The sequence below is a fragment of the Podarcis vaucheri genome (genome assembly GCF_965113315.1).
Source record: "Podarcis vaucheri genome assembly, chromosome: 8".
Classification (NCBI taxonomy): domain Eukaryota; kingdom Metazoa; phylum Chordata; class Lepidosauria; order Squamata; family Lacertidae; genus Podarcis; species Podarcis vaucheri.
The window spans coordinates 38,220,022-38,226,021 of record NC_138766.1 but is presented as its reverse complement, the minus strand read 5'-3'; positions in this window follow the sequence as shown (position 1 = coordinate 38,226,021).

Below are 6,000 nucleotides of genomic sequence, written 5' to 3'. Positions count from 1 at the left end.
CAGGTTATAGGCATTGAGGTCAAACAACATATGGACGGCACCACACTGGCAGCCCAAGCAAGTGTTGAGTTTGTCTATCTGATTTTGGGGGGGATCCATCCCCAAGCTGGTTTCTTTCCCTCTCCTTTACTGGGTCAGCAGAAGAAGAACCTGGAAGATTACATCAGCGACACTGACAATTATATGTTTGTTAATTATTCTGAGGAAATTGCTTCCATTACCATAGCAGTCTGTAATTACTTTTGCATGAGCTTTGAAATGAGCTATTCCTCTTTAGCCCCCTGACTGATAACAGGTTGTTGATGACATACCAAGGCCATTGTTGGCTTCATGCATGTATGCTTTGGTCTCTAGCTGTTGGATGAGGTTCCCAAGAATGGGACGTTTTGGTGGTCCCCCACACCCTCCAGGTTTAGTCAGTCTTTAACCAGGAAAGGGCCTTTAGTGTAGTGAGCCCTGTCTTGTGGAACACCCTGCCAGTGGAAGTGCAGCAGGAGTTAGCCCTGCTTTCTTTAAGACATCTTTGACAAGGTAAACGGCGTTTCCGTGCGCTGCTCTGGTTCGCCAGAAGCGGCTTAGTCATGCTGGTCACATGACCCGGAAGCTGTACGCCAGCTCCCTCGGCCAATAAAGCGAGATGAGCGCCACAACTCCAGAGTCAGTCACGACTGGACCTAATGGTCGGGGTCCCTTTACCTTTACAGGCCTTTGGAACATGGTAAAAGAACAAAAACAAATCAACTATTGTTATAGTATTCAGTTTCCATGTTGTAATGTAAATAAACTTGATCTACTGTTCTGAAAGTGCAGCCTATGAATATTTTGAATAAATAAATACATGAATAAATAAATATAGAAACGGCTGGTTTGAATTAGTCTGTTTCAAAAGTGCTTTGAGTATCTCTATCACAAGGAATTAACTTTGGGTCCTGTTAAAAACAGCCTGGCTGTAAAGTGACAGACACCAATATATTCATTCCTGATAACCAAGGCATTCGGAATTCTGTTTCCTGAAAGATTCCACCCAATTTACATTTACTAGAAATGGAGGCTTGTCTCAGCGCTGGACCAGGATCCATAACAGTGATCTTGTAAGAACATAAGACAAGCCCTGCTGGATTGAACCAAACACCCATCTAGTCTAGCATTCTGTCTATGGGAAGCCCACAAACAGATCATGAGCGTAAAAGCACTCTTCCATTCGTATTTTCCAGGAACTAGTGTTGCCATAGTGATTAACAGCCCCAGGTAGCCTTTTCCTTCACCCATGTGTCTAATCTCCTTTATTTTTTATATTTATTTATTAGATTTATATACTACTGCCCTTCATCAAAAGATCTTGGGGCTGTTCACAAGACAAAGTGAGCCAAGTTTGCATGTTCTATTCCGAACTTTAAAATGGAAAGCGTAATGCTGGTGGTCAGCAAAAGAGGTTCAAAAACTCTCTCAAGGCAAATCTTTAAAAAGTAGTATAAACACTGAAAACTGGGAAACACTGGCCTGCGAGTGTTCCAATTGGAGAACAGCCTTTACCAAAGGTGTCATGCGTTTTGAAGATGCTCAAACTCAGGACAAAAGGGAGAAATGCGCTAAGTGGAAGGCAAGTTCAGCAAATCCTCACCATGACCAACTCCTGCCCAGAAACCTATGTCCCCACTGTGGAAGGACATGTGGATCCAGAACTGGCCTCCACAGTCACTTATGGACTAACTGTTAAAACCATGTTTAAGGAAGACAATCTTACTTGGTTATGAGTGATCGCCAAAGAAGATGAAGAAGAAGACACCAGAAAAATCCACATTCTGATGTCTCATTTTGGATGAGCTACATGAACAAAATTGCAGGAGAAAACTATTTCTATTTTTGAACACACTGGCTGAAGGCTGTTCCATGAACAAATACATGTGTTTTAGTAATGTGCTAACTGGGTATCTGCAGTCGGGAACAGGCTGGATGAGAGCTAATAAACTGAATCTCAATCCAAACAAAATGGTGTCCAAGAAGATAGTTCTCATTCCTTCCTAGATGTAGATGTACTAGAAGCAGATGAGGCTTTCAGAGTAGGCCTGCTATTAGATCTGTTATTGTCTTTGGACAACCAGCCGGCATCCATGGCCTGAAATAGTCTTTCACCAATTTGGTCAGTGTCCTACCTATTACCTTAATAAAGAAATATAGATAGCCTTCCCACAGTTATCCATGGTCTGGTAACTTTGAGGTTAGGTTACTATAATGTACTGTGGCTACGGCTACGATTGATACAGATCAGAACAGAATGTGCCGAGGATCACATTGATTTTTGCTCATTCATAAATGTCTGCAATAACCATTAAGAATGGCGTGCTGATGTGCTCTGGGAGTTCTCCAGCGCTTAGCCTATTTACAGCTTTAGACAACCTGGACAGATTGTACATGGAAGTTTCCTGAATTGTTAGCATCACCATTTGGCTAAAGAGGAGAATCGTGCTTTGAAAATTCCACTGTGCCTTGTCTCAGTCAAAACAGTGTTGCAAAGGGTGCAATAATATACAAAGTGACAAGATGGAAGTGGTAGGTCGAGTATGTCTAGGCATATGGCTGGAGTTCAGTGCTAAGGAGAATGTGAAGGTGGACTCTCTGGCCCCCTAGAATACCTGGGAGAAATTCACTGTCATAATGCAGGCTAGCATTGGACTGAAAGGTGGCACTGAGGAAACATACAATTGGAGGCAACTGACACGGGGAGTAGGCAGAAGCAGAGTACTTCCAGAAGCCAAGCAGCTGCACAGGAGTTCTTATAAGGCATGGGTCTAGCTGATAAATGGCCATGTGCTTTGAGTGGAACCATCATTTTCAAGACCTTTGTCAAAAGCCTGGCAAATCTGGAACTATAATTAATGATCTGATAAAGCTAATAGTCTTTACTGGGGCTGGATCATTAATTTTTTTAAAAAAAATAATCAGAAAAATGTGTTGTAGAGCTCATAATGGGAAATCAAATTGCCAAAGAATCGAACTCTACAGCACCATCTGGTGTCACATTTAATTTTAATTTTTTATTTTACTAATGTAGCTGAGTCCCAGGACTCATGTGCAACTATTTGCCTGTTTTATAGTTTTGTTTTTCATGTTTTAATTTTCATTTGTTGTTATAATTGTTTTATATACACTATAAAAAGAAATAATGAAAAGCTTTTTCTTAAAAAAAATAATCAGTGCCTCCAAACCATTTGCTTTCCCCTCAGTAACAATATTCTGCCTCACATAAGTAGGTTTCAAAAGTATGATTTTAAGGAAAGTTGGAGTTGTTGGTAATAATATTTTCAAGAGTGGATACTGCACGAACCCATAAAAATAAAAGTTTTCTTACTGGTAACTCAGGGCCTTCATTGTCTTTGCAAAGAAAATAAAATAATCCACAGAAGAGGAAATCATGAAAATAAACCTTTGAGGTAACATATGAAGAATACAATGAAAAAGCTCTTTATTATCATGGAGGAAGGTAAACACCTAGTACAAAGAGAAGTATGTATGAAAATGGAAAGCCCTATTGTTTATTCAGAGGTATGAAAAGAAATAGGTCAGTTAGTTTGTTTCCATGGTGACTATTATTGAAATAAGACAAACTGACATCAAAGCTGATTTATTTTACTACTCGTTACCTTCACTTAAAATCATTTTTATCCGAGATCTCAACTGGATATAAAAACACTCTTTGGAAGAGCTTTCACAAGAAGATTTTGTCATTGTTTATTAACGGGGAGAACGTACGGTGTAGAATATCCCATCAAAACAGCTCAGTTTTATGGAGCAATAATATTCCCAGCCCACTCCAAAATTGTCAATACTGCACAAAAGTCAAAGCCCTGAATGCTTCCTTTGTTTACTTGTAGATTAAGGGCACAATTTTGGATCTGCTGATGTCACATGCATTTGTTTATTTTAATAAAACAAGAATTGCATTCTATGATTGTGGAGTTATTCATTCTGGCCATTAAACACTAGATCCCATTGATGAGAGGGGGAAATCTTAATCCCATATTAAACTAATGACCTGAATATTAGCTTCCACTGCACTTAACAGCAAAAAGGGAAAGGGGAAAAAAAAAAAACACTCCCAAGGCAGCAAACTCCAAAAAGAACTGTTCTATTTTTCTACTGGTTTTTCCCTGTTGTAGAAAATTTTGGTGTCAATATGTACATAACAACTTTTCTTTCTGTAAGTATGCATATTTCTATAGACACCCTGGCAGATCAAATCTGCAGTTGAGTTAAACTGGCTGAGTAGCTGTAGGATTTTATTTTTTAACACAATTTAAATATGCCTTAATCATCTACAACCTGTAAGCAGAATATAAAATGTAAATAAAAGTCTGGCAGAGCTCGTTATAATTTCTCCGATGCCCCCAATGTAGTGTTGCTCTGGAGCACATTGTTAGGTTTTAAGACATGCAGTTCTTAAAGATTTGAATTAATGTTCTGCATTTTAATGAAGTCGTACACTGCCCTGGGGGGATGTTCTATAAATACAATAAATAAAAAAGGAAAATTTAAATGGTGGCTATATCCATAATTTTTAAACTCTTACTTTCAATTATAACATCTCTTTTAGCTACACAACAATTCTTACAGGATCATTAAACAAAATTGACAGTTGAAAACTCTGAATTTGCCTAAAATTTACCGTACTAATCTTTACAGGCAAAACCCCCACAAACATACTCCTGTAGTTCCTCCTAGGCTGCTTCTATTTTCCACTTTCAGAGTAGGTTTTTTTACTGGGCTGCCTGTTATGTTCATTGTCTAGCAGCACGCAGGGGGGCACCAATTAAAGGTTTCTAAACTTGTTTAATACTTTTGAATGTTGCAGTTGCTGTGCATTCATGCTGTATATTTGTGCTCTTAAAAATCTATAAATAACTCCAGCAGTTTCCTTTGAGATCATTTTGCCCTGCTGAGCTCCAAGGTCTTTTTCTATTCATCCGTTGCTCAGTCTATGTACTTGTGGCTGATGACATCAGCAGAGTCCCATTAAGTGAATTACAGCCTTGTATTCTCTCTAGCGCCATCCCTAATGCTGTGCCCTCAGTTCCCCCGAGTTCAATGCACTAACATAACTCACGGGTTGCTGCATATGTTCTCCCAATTCTCTCAAGTTTGTGCTGTGGTTGGTTTGCCTCCTTACACCTTGCATTCCTGTTCTTTGTAGGTAACGTAATGGAGAAGGTTGTGGTGGGGCAATAGCAGGCATTTTTGGAATATAATCATTATCTAGACCCATCTGAGCATGGGTTCAAGCTTAGTCTTGGAAATGAACTGGACTTGGTCACTCTGGTGGACGAGTTTTATCCAGAACAGGAGTGCAACTTTGCTCCTCTTTTCTTGATCTCTTTGTGGCTTTTGATACTATCTGGCCATGGTCTCCTCCTGGACCATCTTTGTGGCTATTTAGGGTTGCAGTGTTACAGTGGTTCTTGTCCTACCTAAAGGGCCAAGTCCACAGAATTGTGTTGGCAGTTGTCTTTAATATGTTTCTCCAATTAATCCCAACACCATTCTCCAGTCTTTAACCACTCTCTTGTCCACAAAGCCAAGAAACTTCTGTGTTCCTGGCATACACAACATTTCGCTTGCTGTATTTTCACGCGGGTGGCGCTGCGGGTAAAAGCCTCAGCACCTAGGGCTTGCCGATCGAAAGGTCGGCGGTTCGAATCCCCGTGGCGGGGCGCGCTCCCGCTGCTCGGTCCCAGCGCCTGCCAACCTAGCAGTTCGAAAGCACCCCCGGGTGCAAGTAGATAAATAGGTACCGCTTACCAGCGGGAAGGTAAACGGCGTTCCGTGTGCTGCGCTGGCTCGCCAGATGCAGCGTTGTCACGCTGGCCACGTGACCCGGAAGTGTCTCCGGACAGCGCTGGCCCCCGGCCTATAGATGTGAGATGGGCGCACAAACCCCCGAGTCTGTCAAGACTGGCCCGTTCGGGCAGGGGTACCTTTACCTTTACCTTTATTTTCCCATGAAGT